The sequence below is a fragment of the Haliotis asinina genome, chromosome 2, assembly GCF_037392515.1.
Source record: "Haliotis asinina isolate JCU_RB_2024 chromosome 2, JCU_Hal_asi_v2, whole genome shotgun sequence".
Lineage (NCBI taxonomy): Eukaryota > Metazoa > Mollusca > Gastropoda > Lepetellida > Haliotidae > Haliotis > Haliotis asinina.
Window position 1 is genome coordinate 26102935 of NC_090281.1, and position 17046 is coordinate 26119980.

The 17046-nt window shown below is 42.8% G+C and overlaps 1 protein-coding gene across 1 annotated transcript in view; it reads left to right on the top strand.

The window, feature by feature from the left end:
- Positions 1 to 17046, top strand: part of LOC137273488 (LIM domain transcription factor LMO4.1-like) — a 235968-nt gene that overhangs the window by 154873 nt on the left and 64049 nt on the right. The window lies entirely within an intron of this gene.

The following is a 17046-nucleotide window of genomic DNA, read 5'->3' on the forward strand; positions in this document are numbered from 1 at the left end:
AGCACGTCTAAATAGCGTCAGCGGAAGATTGTTCTATTCATTAGTGGTAGTGACAGCTGTAGTGGTAGTGGTGGTGGTAGTGGTAGTAGCTGAAACAGCAGCAGTGGTAATGGTAGTAGTTGTCGATGTAGTTGTCGTTGCAGTAGAGAAACACCAGTGGTGGCAGATATTGTAGTTGCCGAAGCATCAAGCAGCAGAGGCAGTTGTGGCAGCTGTTTGCTGTAGGAGTAGAACTGAGGTAGTTGTTCTTAGTAGGGGTAGAACCAGCAGCACGTTTGTGGTATGAATAGTACTGCTACTAGTAGTTTTAGTAACCACAGCTGCAGGAGTTGTTGTTGTAGCGGAAGCAGCAGTAGTAATGGTAGGTGTGGGGTAGTAGTAGCAGCAGTAGGAATGGTAGGTGTGGAGTAGTAGTAGCAGCAGTAGTAATGGTAGGTGTGGGGTAGTAGTAGCAGCAGTAGGAATGGTAGGTGTGGGGTAGTAGTAGCAGCAGTAGGAATGGTAGGTGTGGGGTAGTAGTAGCAGCAGTAGGAATGGTAGGTGTGGGGTAGTAGTAGCAGCAGTAGTAATGGTAGGTGTGGGGTAGTAGTAGCAGCAGTAGTAATGGTAGGTGTGGGGTAGTAGTAGCAGCAGTAGGAATGGTAGGTGTGGGGTAGTAGTAGCAGCAGTAGGAATGGTAGGTGTGGGGTAGTAGTAGCAGCAGTAGGAATGGTAGGTGTGGGGTAGTAGTAGCAGCAGTAGTAATGGTAGGTGTGGGGTAGCAGTAGCAGCAGTAGTAATGGTAGGTGTGGGGTAGCAGTAGGAATGGTAGGTGTGGGGTAGCAGTAGCAGCGGTAGTAATGGTAGGTGTGGGGTAGCAGTAGCAGCGGTAGAAATGGTAGGTGTGGGGTAGCAGTAGCAGCGGTAGTAATGGTAGGTGTGGGGTAGTAGTAGCAGCGGTAGGAATGGTAGGTGTGGGGTAGTAGTAGCAGCAGTAGTAATGGTAGGTGTGGGGTAGTAGTAGCAGCGGTAGGAATGGTAGGTGTGGGGTAGTAGTAGCAGCAGTAGTAATGGTAGGTGTGGGGTAGTAGTAGCAGCAGTAGTAATGGTAGGTGTGGGGTAGTAGTAGCAGCAGTAGTAATGGTAGGTGTGGGGTAGTAGTAGCAGCAGTAGTAATGGTAGGTGTGGGGTAGTAGTAGCAGCAGTAGTACTGGTAGGTGTGGGGTAGTAGTAGCAGCAGTAGTAATGGTAGGTGTGGAGTAGTAGTAGCAGCAGTAGTGGTAAGAGGAGGAAGAACGGCAGTAGTAGTAGTAGTAGTAGTAGTAGTAGTAGTAGTAGTTGTTGTTGTTGTTGTTGTTGTACGAGTAGCAGCAGCAATAACAGAGGTAGTAGTAGCAGCAGCAGCAGTAGCGGTAGCAACAGTAGTAATAGCAGTAGTAGCTGTAATATTAGCAGCAAGCAACAGCAGTAGTAGTATTTCTGCAGTACAATAAAGGCAGGTTCAGGAGCAGGAGTAAGATCAGAGTGGCAGTTCAATTATAGTATATGTAACGTTTGTACAAACGACTTGCATGACATCGAGCTGTTAATTCCACGATGTACCTTAAATCCATGTTCCTGTTAAGCATGCCACAATAAGCAGTTATCATCTCCCCATGACAGGCAGCTGCTTATCGATGTGAAACTTGATAACTACATACAACATGATCAATCTTTTAACGTTGAAAATCTGAAAAACATAAATCATTAAAACAAACATCACTCAGTAAATGTAAGACACAGGCATCAATAGACAGCATGATAATGAAATCAAATATGTCATCGTACTTGAAAGTCACTTAGCTGAATTGCAATATGACATCAAGAGGAAACATGATTAATATATTTTTAAATTGAAAAATAATTAAACTGCGTGATACACAATATGTAAGAAACGCCCATAGTGTTGTTATAGAGAGGTGCTTGCTGGGATCGACATTCAACTGATGGCAGAGCCCGGATGAATAAAGTGCCCGGATCAATGATGACAATTCCCTCTCAACAAATGATATGCCCGTTCGATGACTGTTAAGTGAATGTTGTACTCTCGTTTCGCTCAATATCTAATTGTCCCCCTCTCGCATGTCTTTTCATATGCAGTTTGGATCTTGAATTCACCGGACTGGTGGGGGTTAAGCAATAGGTTGAAATCAACCCAGACCACGCAAAAACGTCAACGCGATTAACTTGATTGAGGAAAATATAAATCGATTAAGAATTTCTATTCTGGCATTGTCTTTGAAAAAGAATACGTTGTAAAATACATTACTGATATTGAAGATATCCACCTGACTGTAATGCATGGTGTCCTGAGAACTTATCACTCTCAGTGGCATCGATCTACATTTGTGTTTTTAAGTAGTAAAATGCATTAGCAGTGTTTTAGAGATTTATTATGAATGGGGAAAAACAAAGTGGTTTGTTAAAACGCTTAGAGGGGTATGTCGCGATGAATTAAGTATAGGCTAACATCGTTTTTGACAGATAGTTTGTTGGATTTGATGCGACTCAAGTGAGCTATATTGTAGAATGCAAATAGCAGTGCGCAGAGAGGGAACTTAATGCTTGTTTTAAGTTTGGGAATATAAATGGTCCCCGTGCATGTTGGCGTTAGATAAATTTTACATGTTTTAAGCAGGGGCATTTTTAACATTTTGACATGAACAAGGCAAAATGGCGTGCGCTAGATTGTAAGATGGAACAATGAGTACGTGGTTTATTTATCTAATATTTGATGACATTTAGTGCGTCAACTGTGTTTCACTTTGTATGCATGTATGTGTGTGCGTGCGTGCGTGTGTGTGTGATGGAGCATGTTTGAGAAAGTGTTTTACTGAGTATATTTGATGAATGAGCGACAGACTTTGGGAGTGAGTGTGTTTATACTTTTAGCAATATTCCAGCAATATCATGGCAAGGGACAGCAGGAATTGGCTTCTCACATTGTTCCCATGTGGGGAAGCAAACCCTGGGAGAGTATGTGTGAGTGACTGGCGCGTATGTGTGAGTTACTAGCGAGTATATATGTGAGTGACTGGGGAGTATGTGTGAATGACGAGCGGGTATATGCAAGTGACTAGCAAGTATCTGTGAGTGACTAGCGAATATATGTGATTGCTGACTATGTAATTAGCGAGTATGTGTGGATGACTGACGAGATATGTGTGTGACTAGCAAGTGAATGTGCGAGACTAGCGAGTATGTGTAAGTGATTGGCGAGTATGTGTAAGTGATTGGCGTGTATGCGTGAGTGAGTTTGTGGTTGGTCGACTATATGTGTATGGTTGGCGAACGTATGAATGATAGGCGAGTGTGTGTGAGTGAGTGATTCAACTGATGGCAGACCCCGGATGAATAAAGTGCCCGGATCAATGATGACAACTCCCCTCTCAACAAATGATACACCCGTTTGATGACAGCTGTACTCTCTTTTCTCTCAATATCTAATTGTCCTCCTCTCGCATGTCCTTCCGTAAGCAGTTTTGGATCTTGAACTCACCGGACTGGCAGGGGTTAAGCTACTGTGAGTGAGTGAATGACCAGTTGGTGTGGGTGACTAGAGAGAATGTGTGAGTGAGTGAGTGAATTAAGTTTTACGCCGCACTCAGCAATATTCCAGCTATATGGCGGTGGTCTGTAAATAATCGAGTCTGGACCAGACAATCCAGTGATCAGCAACGTGAGCATCGATCTGCGCAATTGGGAACCGATGACATGTGTCAACCAAGTCAGCGAGTCTGACCACCCGATCCCGTTAGTCGCCTCTTACGAAGAATGTGTGAGTGATTGACGAGTACATGACTAGCTACGGTGAGTGAGAGAATGACGAGTTTCCATCAGTGAATAACGAGTATATGTGATTTTGCTTGGATGTGTGGATGACTGGCGAGAATGGATAGAGAGGAGAGAAGGAGTGGATAACTGGCGAGTATATGTGGTGTGATTTACGGGACCAGCTCCACCATCTCCTGTCTAAAACATCTCCTTCGGCCGCGCTTCTTGTCGCACTTATCGTCGACCTCCCTATCGCGAAGATAATATTCCGTAATGGCGTGATGGACGGGATTAATTACTACAGAATTGCCGTGTCTTGTCACGGCTCAGATTTCACGCATTAATCTCCCAATTGTCAGAAAGCTTACCATTGAGACACGAGCAGGATTGCCAGACTTCGCGTTGTTCGACATAATCAAATCTCAGCTCTTCCGCCATCCCCTGAATGCCAGTCACAGAAATACGAAAGAGATTTTTATAACCAAATCAGCTTCATTCTGCCACTGATTTCCCGAAATCAATGGATGAAAAATAAATCCGAAAATATATATGTGAAGTAAAATATTATATTTTAACCGTCCACTGCCGTGATTGTACCTCAGCTATTTGGGGGATTTTACGGAAATTAATATTTCTGGGCACGTTAGAGGATGTTTTGGAAACGTTGTCGGTTTTGCTTCGCACTGGTCACGCCCCAAAACACTTCCGGTTTGGTTTAATTAACAAACCCAGTTTGTTTATGTTTGAGTTTGAAAGCTATGGCCACTTTTAACACACCCCTTAATGAAGTTTACACTTAAGGTTTTAATTGGGGTGACGTTGATATGACAAAATTTTGTGAGAACAGATTTTTGCTTACGAGGCTGGTGATATATTTTTAATCTTAAAAGGAAAATAATACTGCTTTGACAAAGGATAAGCTGTTCAACATGGTATAAAGAAATTCAGTCATAATTGCTCTGGTGAGTCGCTACCACTGCCTGACAGCCGTAAATTCAGGCTGATAACGCTACTGGTGAAATGTGTTTACAAACTGTGCTTTTTATGTGGAGCGTTATACTCATGCTAATTTTCAAGTTCTATTCACCTTCGCCAAGTATGACACAGCTTGGAGCTAAAGAGATTTCAAGATACACATACAAGACTATTAACGTGTGTAATGGCTGCGTGACTCAGTCGTTAGGTTACGGCAATCGACGGAAATTACCGGAAACACGAAACAGCTAAATCCAGATTAACTTAATCACAGTAAAGTGAACATCAGTCGCTGTATCCCCTCTGTGTAAACAAATATTGGAAATAAAATTATGTTTATGCCTCTGGATGGCAATAAATGTAATTTGGTTGGAGTGGCTTGTGACTTTGAAGTGACTGTTGATATATCGTTGACAGGGCTTAATGGTGTAGGGTATGTACTCCAGTAATTACTTAACATAAAAACAGACATAGACTTGTGCGATTCACCGTGTAATTATATACGTTTCTAAGAAAGTAGGTGGTGGTGTATATTTCAGTGATTGTACAGCTCTTTTAGGAGATCGCTCTTCAGAAGCAGTGTTTTCCGTGTAAACAAATCTCAAGATTCAATGTTTCATTTCTATGCCAGTCTACTGATTCATTGTTTCACCTGTATGCCAGTCTACTGATTCATTGTTTCATCTGCATGCCAATCTACTGATTCATTGTTTCACCTGTATGCCAATCTACTGATTCACTGTTTCATCTGTATGCCAATCTACAGATTCATTGTTTCACCTGTATCCCAATCTACAGATTCACTGTTTCATCTGTATGCCAATCCACTGATTCATTGTTTCACGTGCATGCCAATCTACTAATTCATTGTTTCGTGTGCATGCCAATCTACTGATTCATTGTTTCATCTGTATGCCAATCTACTGATTCATTGTTTCACGTATGAGCCCACCTGCAGATTCATTGTTTCATCTGTATGCCAATCTACTGATTCATTGTTTCACGTATAAGCCCACCTACTGATTCACTGTTTCATCTGCATGCCGATTTCAAGATTTAACGTTTCACTTTCCTCTAAGTCTAAGCTTCAAATGTTATCCTATCGTAAGATTCAGTGTTACACTTATCTTAGATGCACTTCCATGTCACATTAACACGCACAGCATGACTGGACTAGAACTCAAAATGGCGTTAGACCCAGCTCACTCACTCACTCACACACTCACTCACCCAGTTTCAGTCTCTGTAATTCACACACAGACACGAGCAACTGAATGAGTGAGTTTTGTTTTTCACGCCGCTTTCAGCAACATTCCAGCAATTCCGGTGGGGGACGCCAGAAATGGACTTCACTCAATGAAGCCATGAAAAGAATCAAATCAATCACACACACACACGTTCTCCCGTTTACCCACTCGCACACGGTCTCACTCTCACACCCACTCACACACTATCTCACTCTCACACCCACTCACATACTCTCACTCTCACACCCACTCGTACACCAGATCACTCCCACACACACTCACAAAATGTCTCACTCTCACACCCACTCACACACTGTCTCACTATCGCACCCACTCACATAATGTCTCACTCGCACACCCACTCACATAAGACTGCCTCACTCTCACATCTACTGACACAATGTCTCACTCTCACATCCACTCACACACTGTTTCACACTCACTCACTCACACAGTCTCACTCTTACACCCACTCACATAATGTCGCACTCCCACACCCACTCACATAACACTGTCTCACTCTCACACCCACTCACACACTGTCTCACTCTTACACCCACTCACACACTGACTCACTCTCACACCCACTCACATACTCTCACTCTCACACCCACTCGTACACCAGCTCACTCTCACACCCACTCACAAAATGTCTCAACCACACACACACCCATACACTGTCTCTCTCACACCCACTCACACACTGTCTCACTATCACACCCACTCACATGATGTCTCACTCTCACACCCACTCACACACTGTTTCACTCTCACATCCATTCACACACTGCCTTACTCTCACACACACTCACACACTGTCTCACTCTCACATCCATTCACACACTGCCTCACTCTCACACCCACTCACACACTGTTTCACTCTCACATCCACTCACACACTGCCTTACTCTCACACACACTCACACACTGTCTCACTCTCACATCCATTCACACACTGCCTCACTCTCACACCCACTCACACACTGCCTTACTCTCACATCCACTCACACACTGTCTCATTCTCACATCCATTCACACACTGTCTCACTCTCACACCCACTCACACACTGCCTTACTCTCACACCCACTCACATGCTGTCTCATTCTCACACGTACTAATACACTCTTTCACTCTCACACCCACTCACACACTGTCTCACTCTCACACCCACTCACACACTGTCTCACTCTCACATCCACTCACACACTGTCTCACGCTCACACCCACTGACACAATGTCTCACTCTCACATCCATTCTCCCATGTACTCACCTACCCACCCACGTGTGCACTCACTCATCCCGGTGTCGGCAGTCGCCATCTCACTCACTCAATGGGGCCCACTCAACTACTCATTTGTTCAAATGTTAATTCATGCTCACAATACCTGACACACTTTATCATGTCAGCTCTCATCCTCTCAACGATCCGTTCGCTCACCAACTCGTCCAGGTACTCACTCAATATTAATCCCTCAAGAAATCTTTCACATAATTTATCAACTCGAGATCAAATATGACATAAACCACGTTGTAATTAAAACGTCTTGATCACTACTCTTTAAGTTAATCACGGACCTGCTATTTGTATGACTATTAACTTATGATCTCACATAATGACCAAGGACTCAAGTTTACCAGTCCTCTCTCTCCCTTCCCTCTCCCTTCTCCCTTACGTGTAAGCCGCTTACTGCTACACTAGTCCAAGAGGTGAGGTAAATAAACTAAATAATCAAAAGGACGAGAACACGAATACATGTTTTACTAGACTTGCAAATCATAGGCTTGCGCTATAGGTCGGGGAAAATGAAAGACTGACATTTCCAAGAAATAAGTTTACCTTTCATCTATCTACAGAAATATGCTCAAAACTTTTTTTTAATAAAATAAAATAAAATAAAATAAAATAAAATAAAATAAAATAAAATAAAATAAAATAAAATAAAATAAAAGACCAGAGCCGTCTAGACTTACAGATCAAACTAGACTTGGATTAGATCCATTATTAGTTTTATTCGTTAAGGTCACAGAGACAAACAATCTAATAATGCCCTGTGTTATTCACGAATACTAATTTACTTACTCCTCTTGTTTACTCATTTACTTACTCCTTACTCATTTACTAACTTCTACTTACGGTATTTTACTATTATGTTTACTCAATTATTTCATTTATTTACTCAACCTACTCATTTACTTACTCCTGTAAGTGGGTGTGAGAATGAGACAGTGTGTGAGTGGGTGTGAGAGTGAGACAATATGTGAGTGGGTGTGAGAGTGAGACAGTGTGTGGGTGGGTGTGAGAGTGAGACAGTGTGTGAGTGGGAGTGAAATTGAGACAGTATGTGAGTGGGTGTGAGAGTGAGACAGTATGTGAGTGGGTGTGAGAGTGAGATGGTGTGAGTGGGTGTGAGAGTGAGACATTATGTGAGTGGGTGTGAGAGAGAGACATTATGTGAGTGGGCGTGATAGTGAGGCAGTGTGTGGGTGGGTGTGAGAGTGAGACGTTGTTAGTGGGAGTGAGAGTGGGACAGTGTATGAGTGGGTGTGAGAGTGAAAGAGTGTATTAGTACGTGTGAGAGTGAGACTGTGTGAGTGAATGTGAGAGTGAGACAGTGTGTGAGTGGGTGTGAGAGTGAGACGGTGTGTTAGCGGGTCGGGGAAAGAGATGGTGTGTGAGTGGATAGGAGAGAGAAAGTGTGAGTGGGTTGGGAAGAGAGAGGACGTGTGGGTGGGTGATAAAGTGAGACAGTTTGTGAGTGGGTAGGAGAGAGAGGCGGTATGTGATTGGATGTGAGAGGGAGAGAGTGTGTGAGTATGTCGGGGCTACAGACGATATATGATTAATGTGAGCCTGAGACAGTGTGTGAGTGGGTGTGAAAGTGAGACGGTGTGTGAATAGGTATGACATTGAGACGGTGTTTGAGTGGGTGTTGGAGAGAGACGATGCGTGGGTTAACGGTTGTTTATTGACTTGGGATGGTGACTGACTGAGCGTTTTGACGAGTCGGTGAGAGACTGGGACGGCGAGAGAGTGAGCGAGATTGAGTGGAGGAGACGATTAAATGAAAGTTGTGGTGAGTGAGTGTGTAAGTGAGAGAATATGGTCTTACAACCCTATTTAGCATGCTTTTTACCCAGCAATATGACCACAAGAAATCCAGAAATAGGCTTCACGCATTGTACCCAAATGGGAATCGAACCCGGGTCACCGGCGTAATGATCAACCAAGCGCCGTGGTAAAGAGAACAGTGTCGTGATTGTGTGTGTAAGTCAAGTTTGAGGCCTCTATGACAGCTACCCGGTCAACAACGTCACACTACACATCCCAGCGAGTTCCTAGGTATTTGACTGTTTAACAGTTAAAACACGGGATTGATTCCCTAAGTGTGAGAAGCCTGCGCGGTACATACCAGTCATGACAGTTCTGGTGCATTGCTTTATGAAACTGGGAAAACCCAAATTCGCGGACACGAACATGAAATACAACGCGCGAAAATATTTCTGGGGCTGGTCAATGGGAGGTAACTCTTCGTATAAACGTGTCCTGAAGCCTTTCTCTTTTGTGTCTATACATTCGCGTGGGTGACGTACAGGAGACAGTTTAATCAAAGTGCTGTTTAACATAAAATGCCCTTTGTAACTTTTATGTGGCTTTCAAAATCAGAACTTTATTCACCGTGCCTACAACACAACATTTTTAGTCAGGTGTTGCGACGTTCGTTTCGTTAGGGATTCTTGTATCGTTTTCAAGCTGGTTTGAATCAAGAGGAAGTCATGTATATTCAGTATATAATTAACGAGGACAACAAAGAGATATTTGAGAGGTACACTAACAATGGAATTACATCTAGAAGTCCGTGGGATGTACAGAGGAGGAGACGTTGGACACGTTTACACAAGCAGTTGATGAGTTCATCATATGCAGAGGTGGTGAAATAACCTTCATCTCTGTTGATCCGAACAGAGATCAATCCGACTACAAACCAACAATCTCAGAACATATTAAGAGGAACTCCAGTCATCGAATCAAGTGGACAGACTGTCTCCCTCTCTTCATACGATGCATTCCATAAATTATCGTGTATGGACCAGACAAACCAATGATTGAAATGATGAGCAACAACACAATTCTGATACTATGACATCCAAGTCTTGCCTGAGCACCTGATCCCATTAGTCGTCTCTTACCACAAGCATGGGTTGCTGAAAGCCCTCCAAATTATCCAACTCTAGCTTGACCACTCGATCCCCTTAGTCGCCTCATACCACCGGCGTGGGTTGCTAACCCGGATCTCAACAGGCGATTTGCAGTAGTAGTACCAGTAGTACTACTAGTAGTAGTAGTACTAATAGTACTAGTAGTAGTAGGAGGAGCAGTAGTAGTAGTGGTGGTGGTGGTAGTAGTAGCAGTAGTAGTCGTCGTCGTCGTCGTGTTGGTGGTGGTGGCAGACGTGAACATGAGGCAAAACACGCCATGACTGCAAAAGTTATAGCCCCTGGATCCTTCCAAATATTTTATCAACGCTTCCCCAGGTTGCCGTCAAACGCCTGTATTGCATTGGACACTGGTCTCTGTGCCTGAGTCACATTACCTTCCCTTCCGCAGAGCAAATTCTGTCATAGTAACTGTAGAACCCTACAGTACCATCCCTTTGCACACAGTGTGACGTCACCCACAAACCCTGCGTGAAAGGTGTTTCCAAACAGAAACAAGTGCGGAAATAACCAGGGGCGCAGCTACCATTATAACAAAATGAAGCCCGAGCTTACACATGACTGTTGCTAAAACGTTGGGCAAGCACTCCAAATACTATTTAAATATAAAGCTTTGAAAAAAATTGGATTGCTACGCGGATGATCAGAGTAGCCTCTCTTAGTCAAACCATGATCATCTAGTTTTCTGCTTGTTCTTTGGTTTGAGAGCATCATGCCATTTTTTCGTATTTTAGGTTTGCACCAGAACTAACCTTGAGCTGAAAAAGTATTCAAATCAGATGTACGGAATAGTTAGCGTTGAGCATCAGTGTAGAGAAAAATACCCGATTTAGCAGTAGTTATTGAAACATAGTCGCTCGTTACATTATAACCGCGAAGATCAGGTTTAGAACTAGCTTTCAGCAACCTATGTCTGTGTTAGGTGGGGACACATAGGATCAGATGGTCAGGCTCGCTTGCTTGGTTAACATATGTCAACGTATCACAGTTTCGTAGATCGATGCTCATGTTGTTGATCACTGGATTGTCCGGTCCAGACTCGGTCCAGACTGACACTATATAGGATGAATATTGCTGAGTGTGGCGTTAAACAACAACCACGCCAAACCAACCAAATGATTCCCTATAATAAGCCTACTTAAATTGACATGAGCATCAACCTCCCGTTCATCGATGTAATTCTGTAAAGCATAATGAGGTCAATTCCGTACCAGACCACCAGAGTTTCACAGCGGCAGAGCCTCGTTTTGAGACTTCCACGATTTCCAGGTTTCCGTTTGTCTGAGCACGATGTACGACGTGCTTAGAATGAGCGTAGTGTTGCAATATACAAGTGAACAACTGGTTAATATGTATGTATCCAGTTAAATGAATTAGTCTAACAATTCTGGGCTGGTTATCGCATTATGTTGTGCAACAGGACGGAGCCAGGTAACCAGGAAACAATGTAATCTGTAATCAATGTTTTGAATTGTTGTTCTTGTCATTTTCCGACTGCACTAAACAACATAACTGCAAGGATCAGAGCGCACTAATAATATGGCAAAAGCACCCAAACCTTCAGGAAACGCACTCATTCAGACCAGTGCATTAATTTTAACTCCAGCCATACCCCTAAAACTAAGTCTGGATACCATCTCAACCCTGACTGTACGCGCCATGCACATCACCTTCAGGAACCATGACCTTGAAGAGCCTAATCACCTGCAGCATGTCTTCGGCAACCCCATCCAGTGTCCCACCAAGTTGGTCAAGAGGGTCATCTCGAACACACTCCAACCCAGACCCCAAATGATCAAGCCAAAATCCAACTTATAGGTGAAACTTCCTGTCTCGAAGATACAACGTTAAGGAGTATAACCCTCAAATGAGAAGTCGGACAGCAAAACCAGCCCTCTCAGATCACCAACAAACATTCCCAAGTCATCTTGACCAGTTTGACAAAGTTGAAATACTGTCCTCCAAGAATCTGGATTTCACGATAAAAATTCTTGGAAGCTATCAACAAACCAACTCAACAAATGTTTGCTTCACAGTGACCAAGGGTACAACATACCATCCGACGAAGAAGAGCGTAAAGAACTTATCTGTGGCCACTCTTACAGCTTGGTCTCTACTGTTTTCACAATTTAATCCCTCCTGTTTGTTTGCTTCATGACCGTGCTATATATTGTTCTTACTCCCTAAGGGACGATGGGGAGCTTAGTGGTTAAAGCGTTCGCTCGTCACACCGAAGACCCGGGTTCAGTTCCCCACATGGCTTCAATGTGTGAAGCCCACTATCTGGTGTGCTCGTGATATTGCTGGAGTATTTCTAAACGGGTTATAAACCCATGCTCACTCACTCACTCACACTTTCGTCCCTACTGCATGGCCTCATTGAATATTTCTCCACTTGCCATGAATTATATGCTGTTGTTAATCTTAATAACATTTTTGTGACAACATACTGTTTATAGATCCTTCTCATCACTTGGTTGTAGTCACGTTTATCTTGATAACGATGTAAGGATCTCCACAGAATACTCGCCCAATGCATTAAACAATAAGTCGTATGTTTTGCCATTGGTTCACCCACATTTATAATCGACCAAACAGCACTGTATCTACTACATCACTACTGCGAGCATTCAAACAATATAATACAGGACACATAGTCGTAATACAGAATCAAAACAGATTAGCAACGTTAAACACAACTGGTTATCTATTATGATCAGTGGTACGTGGGAATATCAGAGAAATATGCAGTAACCAAAATATAAGATGTTTCTCATACACCTGAAGGTAGTGCCAAGGACAGTAGCATGTTTAAGGTTTTTAGCGAAGGAGAAGATAGTAGAGTTACTCGCCTGCGTAGATAAACGTCGATGTTTTTTCTAAGTCAGGCGAGTCATTATTAATATAGTATTATTATAACATTTGTACAGCGTCAATATTCAGCCAAGCTGCTCAGCGGTTCTTTCACTTTCCCTCGATCATTGGATGTCAAACTCAAACGGTATGGCCAGATGGCCAGACGCTATCCGTGAACTCTCACTTTGTACCTTAACTCTTCCAGCCACTATAGGCGCACCGAGTCAGTGTGACTTTTTAACTCCAGAGAAAACTAGTTCAATGGAACTGGAATAACGCCAGAGAACGGTCTATAGTAATATGACTCTATATAATATAAAGGGGCTGAGGAATTGGGAAGTTGAGGTTATCGGAGTAAATAGTTTAAAGAGGTCATCTGAGCTAGTTTGATGGGGACATAATTAAGCATCCATTTCATAGTGTTCGTTTCTGATCTTGATACTGCACAACATGCTTAGACTAACACATAGTCTAGTATCTGAAAGTAATATAATTTACAGAAAGAAAACAGTTTATAATAAAAGAACCTTGAGACTATCTTCATTTCCCGAATCTGTAGAAATGTAGACTTGCATGGCTCGTGTATGTGTGTTTCGGGGTCTTTATGACAGACTACATCAACTCCCCTGAACCATATACGGAGCTCTGTTGCGTTCTACATACCCTAGGCATTTCCCCTACAGGATCTGACTAAACCCCGTTCAACTGCCTGTACTTGATCACGGTCCATTGTGTCTTCGCTGTTTATTTGCTTCCTGCTGCACGCACGTGACTCACACGTGACTCACACGTGAATGACATTTGGATAATACCAGAGACCATATAATATATGGTCTCTGATAATACCTATTATTCACATCTTCAGTGACACGGATAAGCTGCCTGATACCATGTTCAGGTGAAGCGGGTTAATTCATTGTGTACGACTTACATTATGTAATCTGGCCCAACTTAAGGACACATCGCCTGAGAGCATTCATATCTTGTCGTCGCATGTCTCTTATTACTAAACATCCCGTAAAGATCCCGACTGCAATTTGCTTCTGTCTTCTTTGATGGACATTTCAGCAGTTGAGCTGATGAAAAATGATGTTTAAATCATGGATAATTCTGTAAAAGGCGGCGTATCGAGACAGATGTTTTGTCGTTGCCGTTAGAATCTATACGCAAAGAACTTAAATAAGCACCCTCTGTATTATTGCCATGATAGGTTATCAACACGTACATAAAACCTCTCGTTGTGACCACGATGGTTCGTCATGGGGTTTTCTGGCCTGCATGATGGTTTGACTCATAGAAAAGGCAACACGATTGGAATCCATGCTGATTTTGTGATGATAGTTGATCTTAAAAAACGCACTAATTTTCCTACAAAGCCATGTCTGTACAAGTATGGCCCTGAACTGTTTACTGTTGAATTCACTGGTGAATGTGAGCATTCGAATTGAAATTTGGCACGTCTCAAACAATTCAAGGTCAATACCGAGTGTAGCTTCAATCTGACTAAGACAGCCAGCACTATCCTCCTCACACCCCGAGTCAGCCTCCTGATCCTCTGAGGGGGAAATGTACGCCATTCCTCTTGTAATGCAGCTTCCAGCTGGGCCAGGTTCTGGACAGGAGGAACTCTTTGTTGCACACCAGTGACGTCCCAGATATGCTCCAAAGGGTTAACATCGGGGCTCATTCAGTCATGGAATGTAGCTGAGCGTGTCGTTAAACAACAAACAAACCAAGTCATAAAGTCTTCATTCACTATTGGAGGTCTCGTGACCCGTATTACAAATTTTGCTGTAATACAAACTTATAGTAAGGGGTATGGCAATAACATCGCGCGAACAAATTTGTAATCAGTAAAGAAACCCAAGTTTGCCACACAACTCACAGCTTGTCATGAAGGTGTTGTTATTCAGAGGACGATGTCGTGATATAGTTGCCTAGGGTCGATGTCAGTCATGAGATTCTCCATACTCGATTATGTACGACATCGCCTTAGACTGATGCTCATAGTGTCAAGCTCTTGCTTGCCTTGATTTATTCAGAGACCGCCGCCATGTAGCTGAGGGTGACGTTAAATAACAACAACATAAGCAACAACAAAGACAACAACAAATCGTCGTCGGATTGTTTGAACACTGCACATGAAAAGTCGGTTCGACCAAAATGTTGCAACCGTTGACGAGGAATGAAACGCTCTCACCACGGTACGTTGACACAATCGCCGTAACACTTACATATGTCCATCTACGTGACATTGTACACGTGATGTTACACCGTGGAAATTTACTGCCAATAAATGATGCTTGAAAAAGGTATACCTGACCGCGACTTTGAAGGTGTTCTGTTTTAATCAACTAATGACCATATATTTTAAACCAAGAGATGCGATGTAGTCTTTCTCCTAGGCCCTACACAATAGATTAAAACTGCGTCCAACTCAAGTCTAGAATGGATAGTCCAGTGTACGTTGCCACAACCCTGAAATTAATCACCGCTCCATTTGGGTTGCATTTTAATCAGTTTGTACATCTACACACATTTTTAATTGAGGTAACTGTACTTTTGCGAGGAAATTGTAGTCAAACATGATGGTGGGATATTTTCACCATTCCAAACATACATATCCACGTGACATATGGAATGGACGAGATCAGTATCAAAGGACTATGTCGACTATTTGGAAATCATTGATTACCGTGACGTCACAAACACGTATCTCTCTCTACCGCGGAAGCTGGTCAGTTAGGAGATAAACATACGCGTTCGGTTTTAAATCAAATTTAGAGCTATTTGCTATATACCTCTGCTTTTCCGACACATTACGTTTATCTCCATTCTACCATAACTGCATTATGCAGATTTCAAACAAATACATAATGTGTTGGAAAATCAGAGGTATATAACGTGATTATATACCTCTGAATGACTTTGACTAACCAATCAGAATCCAGTATTTTCTGAAGTCATGGTAGAATTGTACTTCGCGCACTCTTGCCGCTGGTTAGTAATGTTTACGAACTGCACAGGTTGGATGAAGAGGGGTAGTTGGGTAGCCAAGTGGTTAAAGCGTTGGCGTATTACGCCGAACACCCGGGTTTGATTCCCCACAGTGCGTGATGTCCATTCTTGGTGTCCCCTAACGTGATATTGTTGGATTATTGCTCCAAGCGGCGTAAAACAAAACTCGCTTACACACTCTGTACCTGAGTTCTATTCTCTTGAGTCTGGGAGGCAGATTTAAAGGTAACATGCAACGTACAACACAACTTTGCAGATTCCAATACCTTTCGTTATGCACTAACCGAGACAAACCATCAAAAATGCCTATTCAACCTACAAAGCTGAAAAAACTTGCTGAAATTGGAGTTCAAACGATTCACTAATTTTTCCCCAGCGCTGTTTCAACAGCTATGCTCCGGTGCGTTCATATAGTGTGAGAATAAGTTCGCGGGGCCTGAAACAGTATGCCTGCCCGGAGTATGAGGTCGTGAGCACTAGTCTAATCATGGTTGTGTACACAAACACGTAAATAATCTACTAGTTACATTTAAAAAAACATGCTGATTGTGATAAGCAGACTCTGTCACGGAGAAAACTCAGTGTCCGATTTATTGACACATATATCTGCCTTCCTGTCAAGTCAAATGGCAATGTGCAATGCACAATTTCAATCACCGACCAGTTTGAAATTAACACCTATCGGGTTTATAAGCTATAAACAAAGAGCCGGCTAAGCGTATCGGCAAATGAACCAGTTGCCAATGAAAAATCTTTGTTACACTTGAGTGCACACCCACCGGCTCTGACTGTGTTCGGTATCGCGACTGCGAGGAAGGTAACCCCAAGTACAAAATATTGCACTTTTGATTTGAGACTATACGCTAATATGTTTTTTTATTATTTGTGTATGTCTTAATCAGCAGTGCTTTCTATATGTCATGAATAAGTGATAACTGTGT